The sequence below is a fragment of the Quercus lobata genome, chromosome 3 (genome assembly GCF_001633185.2).
Source record: "Quercus lobata isolate SW786 chromosome 3, ValleyOak3.0 Primary Assembly, whole genome shotgun sequence".
NCBI classification, from domain to species: domain Eukaryota; kingdom Viridiplantae; phylum Streptophyta; class Magnoliopsida; order Fagales; family Fagaceae; genus Quercus; species Quercus lobata.
Window position 1 is genome coordinate 30,674,434 of NC_044906.1, and position 13,113 is coordinate 30,687,546.

The following is a 13,113-nucleotide window of genomic DNA, read 5'->3' on the forward strand; positions in this document are numbered from 1 at the left end:
AGGCTCTGGTTTTGTCAGTTTATTCACTAAAATGCTCTTTTGACTGACAGATTGGGTATAGTCTCAAAGGGAGTAATAATGGTGATGGCCTAAAAGTACATTGTGCAAGAAGAAAGATGTGAGAGAGGATGAGAGGAAGAAGATGATGACGTGAGGATAGTGGAAAGTTAATGTTATAGTTTTTTTTTTTTTTTTTTTTTTAAGAAGAGTTAATGCCTAATTGTAGGATGTAATATAGTCATTATTATGAGTGTTTTTTGACTAATAAATCTAATAATAATTAATGATCCAAAAAATTTGTAATTCTTGTGAAGTTATTCTAAGTACTAGGTGTAATTTAAACCCATCACTTTTAAAAAATTGTTATTTATAAAAAAAATATTATAGTTAACATAACTTTACTGTTTACCGCTCCTATGGCTATATAAATGGACGAGGCCGGCAGATGGCAACAACGTAGACCATATTAGCCTCTCCCCTTCACTGCACTAAACCTGTAGAGACTTTGGTCATCTTGTTCTGTAACATAACAACATGGCGATATCTTCATATCAATTTACCTTGTCCGACAATGAGATCTTGAGACAAATTTGTCCAACCCACTTCCACGTTAATGAAAAGTTGGATGTTGAATCTCTTTTCATTATGGCCGAGAAAATCCTCAACCGTTCCACTCTGGTGGTTGATAATTTTTTTCAGGTATTAGTATACCTTCTTTTGAGAAAAAAAAAAAAAAGGGTCTGAAGGTTTACACTTGCAGTAATTCTCACTTTCCTCCTCTACCAATAGACCATGCATAATAATTTGGTTTTAGAATTTTATTACAATGCTTTGTTTAGACTTTTAGCATATTAGTTATATACTACGACTTTTCTTTTTATTTTTTGTTTTAAAAATGTTAAGACCGTGATATGAGACTCATTAATTGTTATTAAATATATGCTCGATCACTTTTTTTTGTCCACTGGCTTTGTCCTATTAAAATGCCATGAACACTAGCTTTGACACTTAATTACAGCAAAAGCAGGGTACCAAACAACCATTGAACACTTGGAGGAGAAGACCCCCAAAGCAAGTTTTAGTCCGCCATTGTGTTTACTCAAGAAAATTTCCTTTGAGGTAATTGCAATTTTCTTTTTTATTTTTCTTTTTTTCAGTTTCCCTCCTTTTTGTATTAAAAGGATAATGATCAATTTCATATATATAATATCAAAATGTTCTAAATATTGCTTCAGACTCTATTTTGATTTGTCCATTTGAACAAAACATTTTGATACCGCCCTATTTCAATGTATCGTTTTAGGATTATTGCTAAAAGTTTCTATATATATGTTACAAAATTTATATACCTAAGTCTACATCATATGATATTATACCATACCTAATTATTAATTCAAAATCAATAATATGCACATTCTTAATATCATCATTGCATAATATGAATATATAACATGTGATATATAATTAAAGAAAAAATATATTAATGAAAAAAAAACTATGTCATATATGTGAGTAAAGTAAACAAGAAAAACACATTGTTAAAGGAAAATAATAATAAAATGTCATATGTGAGTGAAGTAATATTAAAAAGAAAGTTGAAGAAAAAAAATAATGATTCATTTACATACCAACCAAAATCACTATACTAAGTAGAATTGATTGAAATGAGTAGAATGAAATAGGATGGTTGGAATTTAGAACACGATGGAATAGATGAGTAATTTGTACTTGTTAATTATTTGAAATAAAAAATCCCAACTTTTTCGGGCGGAATAGAATAGAATTCATAACTAGTATATATGGAACCATTTGGTCAATGACATTGTCTTTTTTTTTATTTACTCACATCAAAGTTTTTTTTTTTTTTTAAATGTCAGATGCAATGCAAGGAACCAGGCTATCCAATTGCTCATGCAACAACACTGTCAATACTTAATAATTTGTTATCACGCTATTCCTGGGATGCAAAGGCAGTGCTGACCCTGGCGGCTTTTGCTTTGGACTATGGAGAATTCTGTCTGCTTGTGAAAATTCAGTCATCGAAGGAACTCGCCAAATCAGTAGGAACACTCAAGCGAGTACCTGTTCTCTTAAAAGGCGTAACAATGCAGAAGAACCAGCAAGCCTTTATTGATCTTAACAAAGTGGTTAAAACTACAATGAAGGTGATTAAATGCATCTTTGAGTTGGAGAAACTGTCCAATTTTGATTTTGACACAAAGGATGGATCCGAATTGGCAACAGTGCTGGGCCGTATCAAATTGGATGTTTATTGGGCTATTACAACCATTGTAGCAAGCACAACTCAGCTATCATCCTGCCTTATTTTCGATGAGTAAGTTCAAGTTCTAGTTCAAGCCCATGTATATTATATGGCATCCTCAAGTCCTTACTTAGTAGTCTTAAAGAAAGTTTATCTCACATCTTGATAAAGTCTGTAGTTATTTTGTGATTTAAAACTCAAAACATTATTTTGCAAGGTTTGTATAGAAAAATTTATTGTTAATGTAATATACTTCTACTATTGACATAGAAAAAATTACCGAATTTTTCACTTGATATTTTAAAAGCGTTAGGACCACAAATAAAGTTACAACTTGCCCACAACTAAAATCACAACTTGCCCATGTGACCAATTGTGAGTGGTGGAGTCCATAACTCCACCACTCACAACTCACTTCACGAATAAGTTATGACAAAATTGTGACTATAGTAAACATTTGATAAAAGAAAATACTAAAGTTACAAATTATTTTACAAACTTTTTTACAAATGGCTAAATAAGTTGTTATTTGTAAGTCAAATAGTGATGTTAGTGGCGAACTCAAATAAAAATCAGTAAAAATTTGCCACATTTATAATTTTTGTAAAAATATTGTAAAAATGCTGTAAAATACATGATTGGTCCCAACCATATCACAAAAACACAAGCCAATTAAGGATGATATAGTCATAGATACATGGTATATACTATATACCATCTTACAACTGTTAAAAAACCATGGTTCTGTTAATTTCCAGGGACAAGAAACAGGAACTAAACCCCTTTGCGGATAAACTGAACGTCATCCTCACCGAACTCGAGAAGCAGATAGTATTTTGCAAAGAACAAATAGGTTAGTACTTAGCGGTGGTTTCATTTATAATGATGCAAACTTCCTTGCTTGTGAGTTGTGATGCACTGCACATTAAATTAATTCATTGCCTTAAAAGATGGACTAGTACTATAATGATGAAAGATCTTGGTTTAATGCAGCGGAGACACAGGATTACGGGAAGCTCGTAAAACTTTTTCAAACCTCTATGGAGATCACGGAGGTACTTCATGAACTGATCGATCCAACAAACAGGATGCAGCCACTGATTGATGGTTCTACTAAAACACAGGTATGCTTTTCTAGTACATGCATCTTTTGTTCTTGTATAAGAGGATGAGATCACTCAATAATAGTTTGATTGCCGTAATATATATATTTCTACTCTAGAAGTGCGAGTGTTGGTTGAAAAAAAAAAATTATATTGATCTATCAATTCTATTTTCAATAATGTGACACTGTATACATTATTAAATATTAGAAATAAAATATTAATCATTGCTTTCTCACTAGTTGTAAGTAATATATATATATATATATATATATATAATAACAGGATTTTTCATTTGATTTTCAACATTTTGCTTCTATAATACCCTTATCTTTTAGTTAAAAATTTTTAAATAAAAAACACAAACTAGTTAAAAGAGTAATTTATTATTTTTAAATTTTAGACATTTTCCTTTATCTTATTCATTCAACTTAAAACTTAAGACACTATCTCTATCTCATTTTTAAATATTATTCCACGTTGGCATGTTACCTTACCTCTTTCTTTAAAAAAAAAAAAAAATACAAACGGTTATTTATATATGGCTTTTAAACATTATAATATTGAACCAAAAAAAAAGAGAGTATTATATATATATATATATATATATATATATTCTTTTTTGTGTATGGATAATTTAGTGGTTGGGAGGTAAAATATTTGAATTTTAGATATCTCGTTAAAAACATTAAAAAATGTCAATTGAGTTACAACATTTTTGACAAAATATATATTTGAGATTATATTATTTGAGTTATTCAAATAGACCTGTATACTTAATAATAATTAAACCCTATTTAGTAAGATATATATGGACTATTTATATTATAAATAATAATTTGATTTCTTATAAACTCATTTACAAATTTACACTATCCAATTTTAAGTTTATATAAGTATATTTAATTTTAATACATGTATACATATAAATAAATATTATTATATATACCCCAATTGAAACCTATACTCACGGACTTGTTTAGAATCACATCATTATATATATTTGACTTTGGTTCGTTGATCATAGTCAAACATATACTTAAATTTGAGCTTCATTCTTTTACTAATTAATTTTTTTTTTACTTGGGTGGAACTCAATCTACTTATGAATAACTCATACCATTTAATTAAAGCCTTAATTTTATAACTTCGCCACAAAATTATGTGAGCTAAGGCGGGTACATGTTTTTTTTAAAAAAAAAATAGTATACAACTAAGTTCTAGCTGATCAATGTGTGAATTGACACATAAGAATTTTCTTACCGAATCAGTGCTAAGACAAGTTTCTTGACATGCACCCATTAATGTATTGCACAAATTGCAGGTTGAAATTGATGTCCTGAAGGGGAAGAGTGTCTTCTTGTTCATTTCATACCTAGAAATCTCCAATGATGACATTTCAATGCTTCAGAAATTTTTTGATAAAGCAGGGAAGGAGGAGGAGGAGCAAAATAAGATTGTATGGATCCCATTTGTGGAGTAATTGAGGGAGGGCTTGGATAAGGAATTTGAGACAAAGCGGTCTACAATGCCCTGGTACGTAGCGCCTTACTATTTACCAAAAGCAAGCTGTAGGTTCATCAAGAAGCAGTGGAACTTCAAGGTTAAGCCCTTACTTGTGGTGTTGAACCCTCAAGGAAAAATGGAATGTGAGAATGCCATCCTAATCTTCAGTATCTACGGAGTTGAGGCCTTCCCTTTCACCAGCGCAAAAGTGAAAACTATGGAGACGGATTTCAGTTGGCTTTGGTCACCGATAATTAATGCTAATTCTGAGATTGAAAACTGGGTGAAGTCATTTCACAGATCTAATGCGTGCGCGAACACACATATAGAAAATGCTAAGCCTACTAAAAACTTTCAAACGGACATGATATTGAATATAACAAGATAATAATAAATGACCATTTGAATTATTTTTTATGATTGGTGATAGCATCAATTTATAAGAGTTTGATAAAATTTATAGTAAATCTAGTATCACTTATAGACATATATATCTCTTGCTCATTCAGATCAAAGAGAAGAAATACATCTTTTTGTATGGAGGCCAGGACAAAGAGTGGATCCAAAAATTTCCTGAAAGGGTAAAGGTTCTTGCTGAACAAGACTTGATAAAGCAAAAAGGGATATCTATACAGTGGGTGTCCGTCTCTGAGAGCGAAGGAAAGGTCGACCTAGTGCGCTTCTGGACCAACATTGAGAGCCTGTTCATTTCCAAGGCTCAAGGGAAAACCCAGATAGACGAGGTGGCTCAAGAAATCCAGAAATTGCTTTCCTACGAGAATGAGAAAGAATGGGTTGTGCTCACCAAAGGGTCTAGCGTGGTATTGGTGAGTAGTGGCGAAGTTATTTTGAAGGTGGTGGAAGAGTTTGAAAAATGGAAGATTAAGTTAAACGAGAAGGACTTCGCATTGGCTTTCAAAGATTACCATGACGAGGTTTTTAAGGATGAAAAACACATCTGCCACCACATTAAAATTCCATACAACACTGGGAAAATACCAGAGACCTTGGAATGCTCCCATTGTCAGCGCATCATGGACACGCATATCAGTTACAAGTGTTGCCACAACGATGGTGCTACATAGGCTGTGCATTATGTTGTTACCTCACTTCAGACTTAGTATTGCTACTAAATTAAATAATGTGGTTATATTGGTAACCAAATGAGGTGAGGTGTGCTGTGACTATTAAATATTTATGTTTTATTATGATGTGTGATCTAATGCCACTAGAGAAAGGCATGCAGTGTGTTATATTTCCTACTTAAAGAAGCCCCTAGGAAAGGGCAGAGTGTATGTTTTATTGGTTGTGTTATTCCTTTCTCTTGGTTTATGAAAGGAAATCTGTGTAATTATATTCATATTGGTATTGATATATGTTGCATTACTAAGTCTCATCTTTTTCCACAATTTTTTTGTTTCAATTTTAATGTAATAAATTATGAGTCTGTTTATTACTTACATATGGATCAATTATTTTTTCTTCATTGCTCAGATTTTGTCACATCACAATTGTGGTAAAAAAAAAAAAGTGTAATAGTTTGTGGTACTATATTTTTTCTTCCTGCCCTTGTGAATAATTTCTTCCCTTTTTGGCAGATGGCAGCATAGAAAATCAAAATTAGGGATTAATTGACCTCATTCTCGAAGGGTACTCTTTGATCTGTATTGAAGCCAAGCAGGCCCAATAGGCTTTTATCTCTTATATCCAGGCTATTCTAGCTTCTCTCAGTTCCTAATCAGCCCACTAGATGTCCAGGTTAGCAAACTTGGAATGTTGAACCTTCCAATTAGAACCATGGGGCCTTACCCCTATGGAAACTCTTCCACCTGTTTCCATAGGTTGGACTTTATGTAGCCTTATTTTAAATTTTAATGAAATGTTTTCTAGTGTAACATAAAAAATCTCAATTTATGACACAATTATTTTTTTTTGTAAATTATAGTATCACATCAAAAGTCTTAATTTTTTCCCTAACTAGTCGCTAACCCGCGCTATACGCGGGAAGGTTTTATATAAATGAGATACATATATAACATATTCAAAATTAACTTGATTTCTTTTTCTTCTTTTGTTAATTAAATGCAATTTCAATTGTCCTTTAAGATGTTACTATAAGTTGAAAATTATTCCAATCAAATGATGGTGTATTATGCTAATTCAAAATAAAATTAATTTTGCAAAATTCAACATTAATATCTATTTGTCAAATCCCAATAATTAAGCAAAAGAATATTGCCAAAATCCTATTCGTTAATTCCTTAACCTTCTTGAACTTCCACACTAACCAACCAAAGGAAAAAAAAGCACCTAAAATTTAGGAGTATGGACCATCTAGCCAAATTAAGTGCAAATTTAAAAAATAATTAACTTAAATTTTGAATAACATTAAAATCCCAAAAGTAGCAAAAATAATAATAAAACCTTAAAATACGACCTTAGACACCTATGCATTCACTTACAACAAAAGTAGCAAAAGTTACAAAGAATGATATGTCAAGACATATTATTCCCATATTGACACAAACCTTAGGCTAAGAAATCACTTTGCACATCCCCATCATATTTTTTGCAAGCCCACACACAACTTCCTTTCACTCTTCAGAGCATAAGGAACGTATCATCAAACTACATAAACTAATTAGGATGATAGTTTGATATCTACCGTAACAATGTGCAACTTAAGGCTCTACTTTCTACACCACTTTTGCACCTTCTAAAACACCAAAAATATCCAACTTCTTAAAATGAGGTTGTTTAATGTAATCTCTTTTAAACTAAATCATTAAAATAATTTTATCAATTTTTTTAAATAATAACAAATAATTAGAAGGATAAGGACTGTGTGAAAAAAACTAAAACATTTTAAAACTCAAACTCAAACTTTTGCACTCACCAAGGAAAGTAAAATATTGTTAATGCTTTTTCACTAAGCACTATCTTTGTGAAAATCTCAAACCATGAATCCGAGGTTGAGGTTGATTCTATAATAGCCTAAATAGCTGCTATGTACCTGAAAATACCAAATAAACAAACTCAATCAACCAAATTAACTCTTTTGCATCTTTAGCTTTGTATCATATGATGCATTCTTATGGTCAAAATTAATGCCTCTAAATTATGTTACTGGCTGGTGTCACATTATGTACATAAATATACTCTATTCTATAAGATGGAAAGCTTATGCAGTCAAATTTTATTATTTAAAGGTTGTTGACTCTATACTTGAAAGTTATAGTGATGAAATTTGAGACCCTAACATCAAAGATAGCAAAAGAGATTCAATTGTGTTCAAGTTGATTGGTGAGAAAACTGTGAGGAAAAAAAAAACTAATTTAAACATTCCCAAGAAATAAACAAAGGCTTACACAAAACATAACCTACTTACAAAGAAACAAAACAAAGGCTCACACAATCACATCTTGAATTTTTAACATAAAAAAGCTATAACTGAATGCAAGAACTTAAAGGACTTATTAACACGTAGTACCGATGATATGGAGATGTTGGAGTTAGGCTACACATTCTTGGGGACTTAAGAATTGCACTGCCACTGCCTTCTGATGAGGGAAAAAGAAGAAGGAAAAGAACAAAACACAATAAAACAAATACAATTTGTCTAAATAGATAAGGATTAGCATTGCAAAACCTTCAAACCCACATTATAATATAGATGATAAATTTACCATGAGCTTGTCACGGTATTGTGCCAAATGATACTAAATTGCTAGCCAAGACAAACTTTCGTCTAAAACTAAAACATTGTTTAAGGATTGTCATTGTTCTCAATATATCACATGGCTGTAATAAAGCATTGTGAACTGTAAGGTTGAATTTAATCAACCACGTGTTGGCTTTATTCCATGACAAATTTGCTTGTAATATAGCACTTAGAAACCTTGTATTTAGGTGGGAATCATGTAAGGGTAGTGTGTGAGAGAGTGTGAAGAAATGCTCAAGACAGTGCAGTGAAGCAGAGACTCGCGGCTAGGACTCGCGGGTGGCTCGCGGCTTGCAAGCCGCCAAAAGTTGCTCACGTGCAGAGCATGCAGGGGAGCTGAACAGTCACGCCACCTGGAGCACTACACGACAAAAATCCAGACTGGCCATTAAGTTAGCTCGCGACTTGAACTCGCGACTCAGTCAAGTCGCGAGGTCAAGTCGCCAGCCAGCCCTGTTTTTGGAAAAACTGACTCTTCGTATTCCATTCTCACACCAGTATAAATACCCCTCATTCCCACAAGATATGTGTGGCTATTCAGAAAGAAAAACCCTAAGAGAGGTTTCTTCAAAACACCCACCCAATTAGAGAGAGCTACTCATTCTTAGAGAGAAATCTTTGTAGTCTCTTCTCATTCCCTCTCTCATTGTCATATGTATTGAGAGGAGATTTCTATCCAAACACTACCCACACCCATTTAGAGTGTTGAGTGTTCTTGGAGTTTTGGGAAGCATTGGAAGATGCCAAGGATGGCGGATGCTATGGTTTAGTAGCGGAATCCGGAAAGCTAGAAAAGAAAAAGGTTCGGCGCAACCTCGTTGGAGCAAGAAGCTTGGAGGGCTTAGGTACATCGGGTAGATTAGGCTTGGAGGGTCTATTGCTGTTCATGTATCCCAACTACATTTTCTAGTGGATTTTTGACCGCTTGGAGGGCGGCGGAGAGGTTTTTCGCCGAGGGCTTCGGTTTCCTCTTCGATAACACATCGCGTGTTGTCTTTGTGTTTGCATCTTCCTTCCTCTCTATCTTTGTCTTTTTATTATCTGCTGTGGATTTTATTTTGTTATGGCTTAGATAGTATTTAATCAATTTCGTATGATAGCATATGTTAAGTTTCCGCACACTAGTTGTTTGACATATTGCTTGAATTGATTAAGTTGTTATTTGGGGGTCTAAACGTTCAAAGGTGTTTTTACACGTTATTGAACTTTCATGAACGGGTCTCAAATTTCATCACAGTAATTTTATTATTTTGCAGTTTGCCATGTGATTCATTGCTTCTTCACATGGAAAACTTTCATTGGAGACAAATTGTATCAATATTGTGTTTACTTTGAGCCGCTTCAGGTAGGGTTTGAGAAGGGTAGAGGTGCATGTTTAGGGTTTTCTTTTGTTTTATTTATTGAGGAGGGAAGAGAGACTCCTAATAGGAGTCTTTCTCTTTTTTTCTTTATATATATATATATATATATGATAATAATGAGTTTTAGAGTTTGAGTTTAAGTTGGACTTGTTAGAGAGATAGAGTTTCACTTATTGTTAAGTTTGGATTAAACAAAAATAGTTTTATTTAAATAAAATGATAATCAAATTGTTGTAATTTGTATGTCCTTCTTTTCTGACAGAATCATCATTTTTTTTCCCCATTACGTGAATAATTTCGTCTCAAAACTCTATCAGACTATCACTATTTAATTTAAAATAACATTTTTTCTCACACAAAATTAAATTATTTTTTTTCACTCATCAGTGTCACTCTCAAGTCTCAAGTCTCAACTACTACCAAATTTTCCCTCAATTTTGTATTGTCTCTGAAATCATCACCAGCACTAGCAGAGACAACAAACAGAACCACCCTTTTGCAAAAAAAAAAAAAAACACTATTGTGGGAGGAACGAATCTTACCCCAATCAAGTATTGTTCGCTTTAGGATGGGCAGGGTCGACCCTTGCTCCCACCCGCATGAATTTTCTTAATCCCACATTGGGGAGAGACGCCTCCCACCCTTCCCTTATAAGCACTTGGTCTAAGGAAGGGTGTATCATAGTGTGTGTGATGGTTTAAGGGGAAACCCCCACCTTCCCCCTTCGTCGGCCGATGGACCTGAAGGAGTGCATAGTGTGCATGAGTGCACATGCAGTTTTTTAAACTTGCTCACATGATCACACACACTATGATACGCCCTTCCTTAGGCCAAGTGCTTACAAGGAAAGGTGGGAGGCATCTGTCCCCAGTGTGGAATTGAGTAAAACCTTGAGGATTAGGCCTTTGCCTCATGCCGCTAATTCCGAAGGTGACAATACCTAATTGGGGTTCGAGACTAAGTTTCCTCCCACAATATTAATACTCAGTAATTAAATTTGTTCTTGTTTCATATAAATATTTTTATATCAAACTTTCATATGCATGTGTTAAAATTTAATAATAATATAAAATCATAGTTTTTAACTGTTGAAAGCCTACAATTTTTCACATATTACTCTAATATAAAATTTTAATTTGAGTAAATTTGTAACCTTAGGCTACAACCAATTTTGTAATAAAAATTTGTCCAAAAATAATTTGGGGTGATAAATAAAATAGTAGTAGGCAGACTTTACTTCTTTATATATATATATATATATATATATATATATATATTTGAGAAACTCTTATATTAATTTTTTTGATAACTCTAAGCAATTAAAGGTATGTTTATGTGAGTTCTAGTTAATATAATTGGTAAAATCTTCTTTTAAAAAAAAAGGCATAAATGCAAATTGCACTCTCTAAATATGACCACAATTCATTTCAATTCTCTACCTTTACTTACATTCAATTGAGTTATCTAAGTTTTAACCTTCAATTTTATTCAATTAAGACATTTTCATCAAATTTCCTTAAATGTTGTGGTTAAGTTTCATAAATTTTATTTTATTTTCTTCAAATTTTTTAAATTTAAAAAATCCAATTTCTATGGGTCATATTTTTATGTATTGGCATATCTGAGATCAAAATGCACTTTATATGTATTTGAGTCTTAGTTTCTAATGTGTTCTAGAAGATTATGAGTGAATCTACAAGTGGTATTATTGAAAACATTAGACTGCTCAAGAAAAGTTGAATCTGTAAGTCCTGATACCTCTTTGATATATGTCAATATATCAAGACTTCATGAAGCTCGATACCTATCTTGATGCCTCTGGATCTATTGAGTTACGAGACTTTAGAATTAGCTAGCAACATTTTATTCTAAGTGACCATTGTTTGTGGGTTTGTGTGACCTAATAGAAGAGCCTATTAAAAGGCCTATTAAGCTCCTATTTAAATAAGCTGTGTTATGATCCTAGTATCCCACATTGTTTAATTGTAAGCTTAAACACACGTGCATATAAACTCTTAGGCACCCTACCTTTGCAAGCTGGTTTTCAAGGGTGAGTTCTACCCATGGGTTCCTAAAATTTGATATTAGAGCCAACCATTACCCAAATTAATCGGGTGTAGCTCATTGAGTATGGGATGAAATGAATTACAGCTTTGTGGTTGGATCCTGGAGGGAGCAACCTAGAGGCTAAATTAAAATAACTGATAGGTGAGTAGAGTCACAAAAAGAGAAAGGGCTACTATCGGGTTAGTGTCAATAGAGTAAGCCGTCGTGGATGTTGGCTAGAGAGAAACCCTAATGCTTCATAAGGTTTTTATATTGAAACCTAGCCTCCATGTTTTGAACTTGTGTATCAAAAAACAGAAGAAAGAGATCTTGCTGTGAATTTTGTGCGCCTTTGGGTTCTGTACCAAGCAAAATCTCTAGCACTAACAATTGAAGATCTTATTGATGTTTTTGTGTGAAGTTGCTACAAATCAGCTATAACAATTAAAAGGGTTGCTGTGGAGTTAGTCAAGTAGTGGGATTTGTGTAATGTTATTAGTCACATATTGGGATCCATGCAAAGAAGAAGTCTCTACAAGAATAAATCCAATTGAGAATTGCAGCTGATATTGGTATGGGTTAGTAGGTTCAATCTAGGGACGAGTCCAGCATTTCAAGCTTGGGGGGGGGGGGAGATAAGTGAAAAAAAAATTTCAAATATGCATCCATATAGAATTAATAAACTACTAACCAAGACAAATACCCAAAAATCATTGTTTCTTAATATATTAAGATACAATCATCTACCAACAAAAACAAAAGACACGAAACACTATTGTTTCTTAATACAATCATTTGTGAAAAAGGAACTCAAAGCTCTTTCAAATCTTCAAAATCATCTACGATTGAATCCAAACTAAATGTTGAAGTTATATCATTTTCAATGTATAACATCAAAGAGTCCGTGAAAAAATCATTTTCCATTTTGTTTTGAAGGTTAGTTTTGAAAACTTTCATAATTGAAAATGCTCGCTCTATAGTGGCAGTAGAAATTGGAATAGTAAGCACAAGTCTCACCATTCTATAAATAAGTTTGTAGTGTTCTCAATTTCCTGTTCTCACTAACCATTGACACAACTCAGATAAACTTTTCAATTTTTTGAACTCTAGATC

The 13,113-nt window shown here is 32.9% G+C and overlaps 1 pseudogene; it reads left to right on the forward strand.

Moving 5' to 3' along the window:
* Window positions 1–534: 534 nt before the first annotated feature.
* LOC115980726 lies at window positions 535–5,993 on the forward strand (annotated as a pseudogene).
* The last annotated feature ends 7,120 nt before the right edge of the window (window positions 5,994–13,113 follow it).